Source organism: Amblyomma mixtum, chromosome 3 (assembly GCF_055824585.1).
Source record: "Amblyomma mixtum isolate Tamu chromosome 3, ASM5582458v1, whole genome shotgun sequence".
In the NCBI taxonomy this organism is placed as follows: Eukaryota; Metazoa; Arthropoda; class Arachnida; order Ixodida; family Ixodidae; genus Amblyomma; species Amblyomma mixtum.
This window is the reverse complement of record NC_143014.1, coordinates 416858505-416864772: the sequence shown is the minus strand read 5'-3', so window position 1 is coordinate 416864772 and position 6268 is coordinate 416858505.

Here is a 6268-nt window from a genome sequence, read left to right as displayed (position 1 = left end):
TTACACCCCATGCTACTCTTAGGTGATCGAGCACTGGTTGATATTTCATGTATTTTTAGGTTTCTCAAGGAAGCCAACGTTTTAAACAAACTTTAAGTATTTTTAGAAAGCTTCACCATTAACAAAAACTCTAACCTTGTGTTTGGCGCAGCATAGCCTCAGTTGCTTTTGCGCCATAAAAATCAATATAACTAACTAACTTGACACGAGTAGCTGAAGAGCTGCATGAAAACCTTTGCGCAGCAGCCACAAGCCAAGAGCTGCACGCCATCCTGCAGAGTATGAATGCAGCCTCTGCCCCCGGTCCAGACGGCATTCCAACAAGTTTTTATTCAAAGTTTTTTTACGAGATCCAAGGAGCGCTCCTGAAGATGGTCAACGGCTTCCTCACGGATGGGTTACGTCCAAACTCTTTCCGCGAATGCCGCATCATACTCATTCCGAAAGCGGGCGGTGACCCCTCCGACACGCAAGCATGGCGGCCCATAAGGCTCTTAAACGCAGACTACAAAATAGTCGCATCTTTACTCAACACAAGAATGCGGACAATCCTGCCTCACCTAATCCACCGGGCTCAAACCAGCAGCGTGCCTAACCGCTCTGTGTTTGATGCATTGGCACTCACTAGAGACCTGTTCACATTTGCCAGCAGGACGGGCTTCAGCGGGTGCTTTGTTTCGCTTGACCAGGCGAAAGCATTCGATCGGGTGGAACACTCGTATCTGTTCGCCTTCGGATTCCCTCCGCAAATTGTCAGCAGGCAGCGCTTACTTTACGCAGACCTGAATGCTCGTCTCTCGGTAAACGGCCACCAGAGCGCTCCCTTCTCAGTCACCCGGGGCATAAGGCAAGGATGCCCTCTCTCCCCAACATTCTTCGTGTTATGCCTGGGTCCATTCATCCGGCGCATTAACGACAGCCCATCCATACGCGGCTTCCCTCTGCCTGGCCAGGGCCAAATCAAGGTTTCGGCCTACGCCGACGACGTGTCGCTTTTCCTCAAGGACGAGGATAGCTACGCCGCTTTTTCGCGGCTGTTTCTCGAGTACAGCGAGATATCGGGGGCCCTATTGAACAAGGGAAAAAGCAAGGCACTAAGGTTTGGCACCTTCACACCGAACCTTGCGGGCGAGGTGGAGTGGGTGCAGGGAGTGCAGGGAGTGAGAGTCCTGGGAGTAGTATTCCTCGCCAGCGGGGAAGTAGCCCGCGAAACCTGGACTAACCTCCGCACGAATGCTGAGAAACGCCTCTCGGTGGCGTCAACTTTCCGCCTTTCAATGGCAGAGCGCAGCTATGTAGTTAAGTCCACAATCCTAGCCGCATGTTTTTTTGTCGCCCGCGTCGCAAACCCACCGCGCACGTTTGCTCGCAGGCCAACCTCGGCCTGTGGCTCTTTCGTTTGGGCGGGCAAAACCGAACTTGTGTCACGACTGTTTATGCGCCTTCCATCGTACATGGGTGGGTTTGGTATACCTTGCATCCGCACCATGTGAAATGTGCTCACCTTGCGAGGAGTACGAGATCTTGTACGCAACCCAGACTATCCCGGGAGAACACTGCTCACATACTTTCTGGGTACAGCACGTAACGTGTTTTTTACACAACACGTGGTTGGCCCTACAGCCGAGCAGCCGCCGGCATTTTTCGTTAACGTGCGTCGCACACTGGCGTCGTTGACTGCCAGCGTGCCCGATCTGGGTGTTGATGAAACCCCGCCCTCCAGGCTGTGTGAAGCACTCACGGTCGCTGCACTGACCCGCGAACAACTCCAGAAAACGAGACGGGCACGCTGGCGCCAACTGACCTCAGCTGCGCTTCCTGCAGATGTCAGGGACTTCGGCTGGCTGCGAGGCTGGCGGGTCCTGCCCACAAGAGACCGCCTTGCGGCGTGGGGCGTGGCGCCCTCCGCCCGATGCCCGCAGTGTGGTCTCCTTGAAACTTTGCAGCACGCAATGTTTGAGTGTGTAGTTGCGCGCACCTTTTGGACATTAGTGTCACGCATGTTTTTAACCCGCCTGGAAGCGCGCACTAGTTCTCCCGAAGTGTTTACAAATATGCTCTTGTGTGTCGGCATGTTCGTTTTGTGGCGGCAGCGCGGAGTGGCATCCTTAAATGGGCGTCCGCAAAGAACAATGTTCCCAATGTTGCAGCACCTCCGCACGCGCCTCTTTGAACAAGCATGCGTGGACGCTCTGTCAATGAGCGAGGCTGAGTTCTTGCGCAAATGGTCGACATACTTTATCGTCCTGCGCGGCGGTTGAGTATCGGCTTTCTTACTGCATTACTGACGTGCTCAGTGCTGCGTCACTGCGCATATGCTTGATTGATCAGAGCATTAAGTTCATCAGTTTTATTTTGTATTTTCTATGTTAACACAGAAAAAAAAATAAACTTCTCTTTCTACGCCCTGCCTTCTTTTAAGCGGGAGCACACCCGGCTAAATATTCTGTTGGTTTGTAAGCAGGACGTTTGTAGCTTTGCAATCGCGGCGCCCCTGCCGAAATGTCATGTGGCATTTTTTTTTGTATTTCGTGGGCATACACAGAAAGTGGAAAAAAAACTAATACGCAATGGATGGAAAGTTTGAAACCGTTGAATCGGTACTTTGGGGATTGGTCTAGAACTTCTCAATTGGAATTTTTTGCCCAACTTGGTCGCTTGCGAAGTTGAATTAAACTCGACTATATATGCATTTAAGCAGAATAAAAAAGCAGTAATTTCAGCCAGCCAGATGTATGTGTTAGCGTCATCTTAGGGTGCCTAGACATATTCATAAACCCTGGCTAAACTTAGCTGGAACGCCCTGTATTTGCTTTTCTTTTTTATATTGCGACCTTACTAAAACGATTTATGTACGTTCGGTGAAGTTCACGTAGCCGAAAAGAAAAAAAAAGTATGTTTCGGGCCGGTAAAGCATGGTATGTAGAAGAACTCGCTGGGCGAGTTGGCGCGTAGCTTTCTTGGGGTGGCTTCCATCATGTCTATAAGAAATATGCTCCTCGAGCACAGAAAGCACTACTTCCATTTGATTCGGCACATTCAAAAATTGCGAAAAGAGCACTTGCAAACTCGTGCCTAGAATCAGCCTTAACCAAATCATGCGAGCATGAAATGCATTCCAGCTTTCATAATCAGATCCCCAGGCTTCTTTCAACCGGTTTCCCCTGTTCGCACATCACAGCGGTACACAAGAACCTTCTCCAGAAGATAAAGAAAGGCAAGCGCAGCTGTGACCTTGAACGCTTTCGGAGTACAAAGCCGTCAGTGGTTCGATACTTGCACAACATAGCCCACAATTTAAAAAAAGTGGCAAACAGGCATTGTGTTTCGGTGGTTTTTTCGGCCCCCAAAAAAGCTTGCTGGGTTATGCCCCAGGATCACCGAGGAACGAGGCCCACGAAGCGCATGTATGTACGATGAAACATGCTGAACAGTATGTGAAATGTGATGTACAACGGGCGTGGTCTATCAAATCCAGCTGAAGTGTGGACGCGTGTGTGTCGGCAAAGCTGGACCTGCGTCAATGAACGAGCAGGGGAGCATGCTCTTTCTATACGAAAAAGAAAAGGGGCGAACTTGCCCGCCCATTGCATTTCATGTTCTGGTAGTGAGCCGATGTTCAAAGACATGAAGATTCTGGGCAAGAGTAAAAACAAAATAGTCGTGAACTTTTAGAAGCATTCCACATCAAAGGAAAAGGCGACAATTGTGTTAGCGATACCTCTGTCACCTTATCTGATAGGGAAAGGAATTTTTTTCGTTGCTTTTTCTGACCTATGCATGCTTGACTCGTCATCCCTTTCTTTTTCCTTTCTTCTTCCCTCACCCCTTTCTTTATTGCGCGTGTGAATACTGCATATATATGCTGTTGTGGAAGCAATAAATTCAGTTGATAGTTTCCGCTCTATCTGTCATCTTCTGCTCCTTCCTATGTACGTTTTTAGTGTGCGCAACGCCATCCCAATAAAGACTGCTAGTCGACTGATAAGCTTGGTAATGTATAGGGCATGTGTGCTCCGTGGACTGGGACAAAACCCACTCGTGAGGCACTGCATACTTTCAGCTTGCGAAACCAGGCGCGCTACTGCACACATTTATGTTGGTTCTTATTATGCCTGCAGTCCATTTCTGTGAGCATATAAGCTTCGCACTCACAAAATCTGCGGAACAAATGTGATGTTACATGTGAGCGGTGCTGAAGCAACGTGTACGAGTGCGCTGTTTCATCGCGCATGCGGCATCGGAAGGCAGCAACTGTGCAAGAACTCCGTGATTTGTGGGCGCGATTTACAGATTGACGCCGAAATAACAAAGTGAAACGACAAAACAGCTGAACAAAGAGGTACAGTGGTGAGCAGCCTTGTCTAGAGCGCACGGGCGGTGCACTTCGTTGCAAACAAATCCAGATTTTGGGGCAGCCTCTAGGGTCCAGCTGCAACGCTTGCACGGAAGTAGCGCCAGATAGCCTCGTAAACAAAGCAGGCACGAAAACTTTGCCCTGTAATGAGGGGCTGCACTCTAATTTCGGTTTTTGTTACCAAGTGCGCACTGCTCAAGCGCTCTAGACAAGGCTGCTCACCACTGTACATTTTGTTGGCATTGCAATCCTGTCTCTTTCGACGCGATTAAGCATGCAGCGTTCTCGACACATGAGCCGCATGGGGTCGAGCCCTCAACAACGTACACAGCAAAAACAGCGCATCACTTATTAAACCTCATTTTGAAGGAACCACAAAGCTCAAACGGGGAGGGTCGACGAAGGACGAAGATACAAGCGCCGTCCCCGTCCACTGTCCCACCTCGCGCTGTGTTACCCCTTCAAAACGAACGCCACTCCAGTAAACCAACTTGCCACCCGACTCATAAAACGCCTTGGCACTCGTTTACTGAAAAATGAGAGATAGCTGTAGTAGCGACAGCTTGGCTTGATATATATACATATAACAACAACTTTATTTGTTAGCAAATAAAATGAAGGGTCTGCAGGGTCAATTCAGCCTCTCCAGCTGGCCGGCAGTTGTAGTCTGTCGGCGACCTCTACACTGTCGTCATCGCCCTGGACTGCACGCCGGAGTCCGAACTGACGGGAACAGCTTCCCATTGTTCTGAGGAGATGTAACTAGATCTATAGCGGAGGCGGATCCTCCGAACAGTTCCAGACTACTATGTGGTCCAAAGTGACAGGCTCGCCGCATAACTGACATAACGGGTTTACCAGATCGGGGAATATGTTGTAGCATGTCCACGGGTCCGGCTGCGACCGCGCCTCCAGCCATCGCCACGTGGTAGCCTGTTCTCTGCTGAGCGAATCGTGCGGAGGAGGCCAGCGCACTCATAGCTATCTTTAGCATTGCGTTATGGCCTGATACGAGCCCAGGGCCCCACTTCGATGCGCTCCCGTGTCAGAAGCCTCCTCACCTACTCGGCTGACAAAACCTCGAGCGCAGCGGTGAGCGGCTTCTTTACCTGGATCGCCCTCATGGGCCGGGGCCCAGACTAGGTCCTCTTCGCTCCTGTCTTTCGGTAACGTTTTTGGAGTTTTATTGGCTGTTGCACAGATGTGTCGCCTCGCAAAATGACAAAGGGCCACCTTTGAATCACTAGGAATTGTTTCGATTAACCGTCGGTCATGGCGTCGAAGGATACTGGACTCGTCAAAGCAGCGCCGTGCCGCGGTCGGCGCAACGAAATCTGTGACCCACCTCGTATGCTGCGCCGAAGTACTACTAACGGTTGTCGGTGCGTTCCAGGCTGCCCTGGCTGGCGTTCCTTATACTCTCTGTCTGTGAACCACAGCAGATGGACATCGGAGACCAGCGTGCACGGCCCTCGGTGGGTTGTTTGGCGGGAAGCCTATCTCTGCTCAGGCGCTCTTGGGCATCGGCTATCCGCGCCGCAACTCGCCCTGTAGCCCGCTTCCACTTCGCAAAGTCCAGGCCGTGCATCGTACGGTCCTGCAAGCTGCGAGCGCGTGAAACTAATAATAGCAGCTATTCTTCATGGTGGCAATAAACTATTCCCATCTGCACAGTTATAGCGACTATGAAACGATAGTTATTGAGGTAAGGAAAAGCGCGTTATGTCAGTTATGCGGCGAGCCTGCCACTTTGGACCACATAATCTGGGACTGCTCGGAGGATCTGCCTCCGCTATAGATCTAGTTAGATCTCGTTCTCCTGAACAATGGGAAGCTGTCCCTGTCAGTTCGGACTCCGGCGTGCAGTTCAGGGCGACGACGACAGTGCTAGAGGTCGCCGACAGAATACTA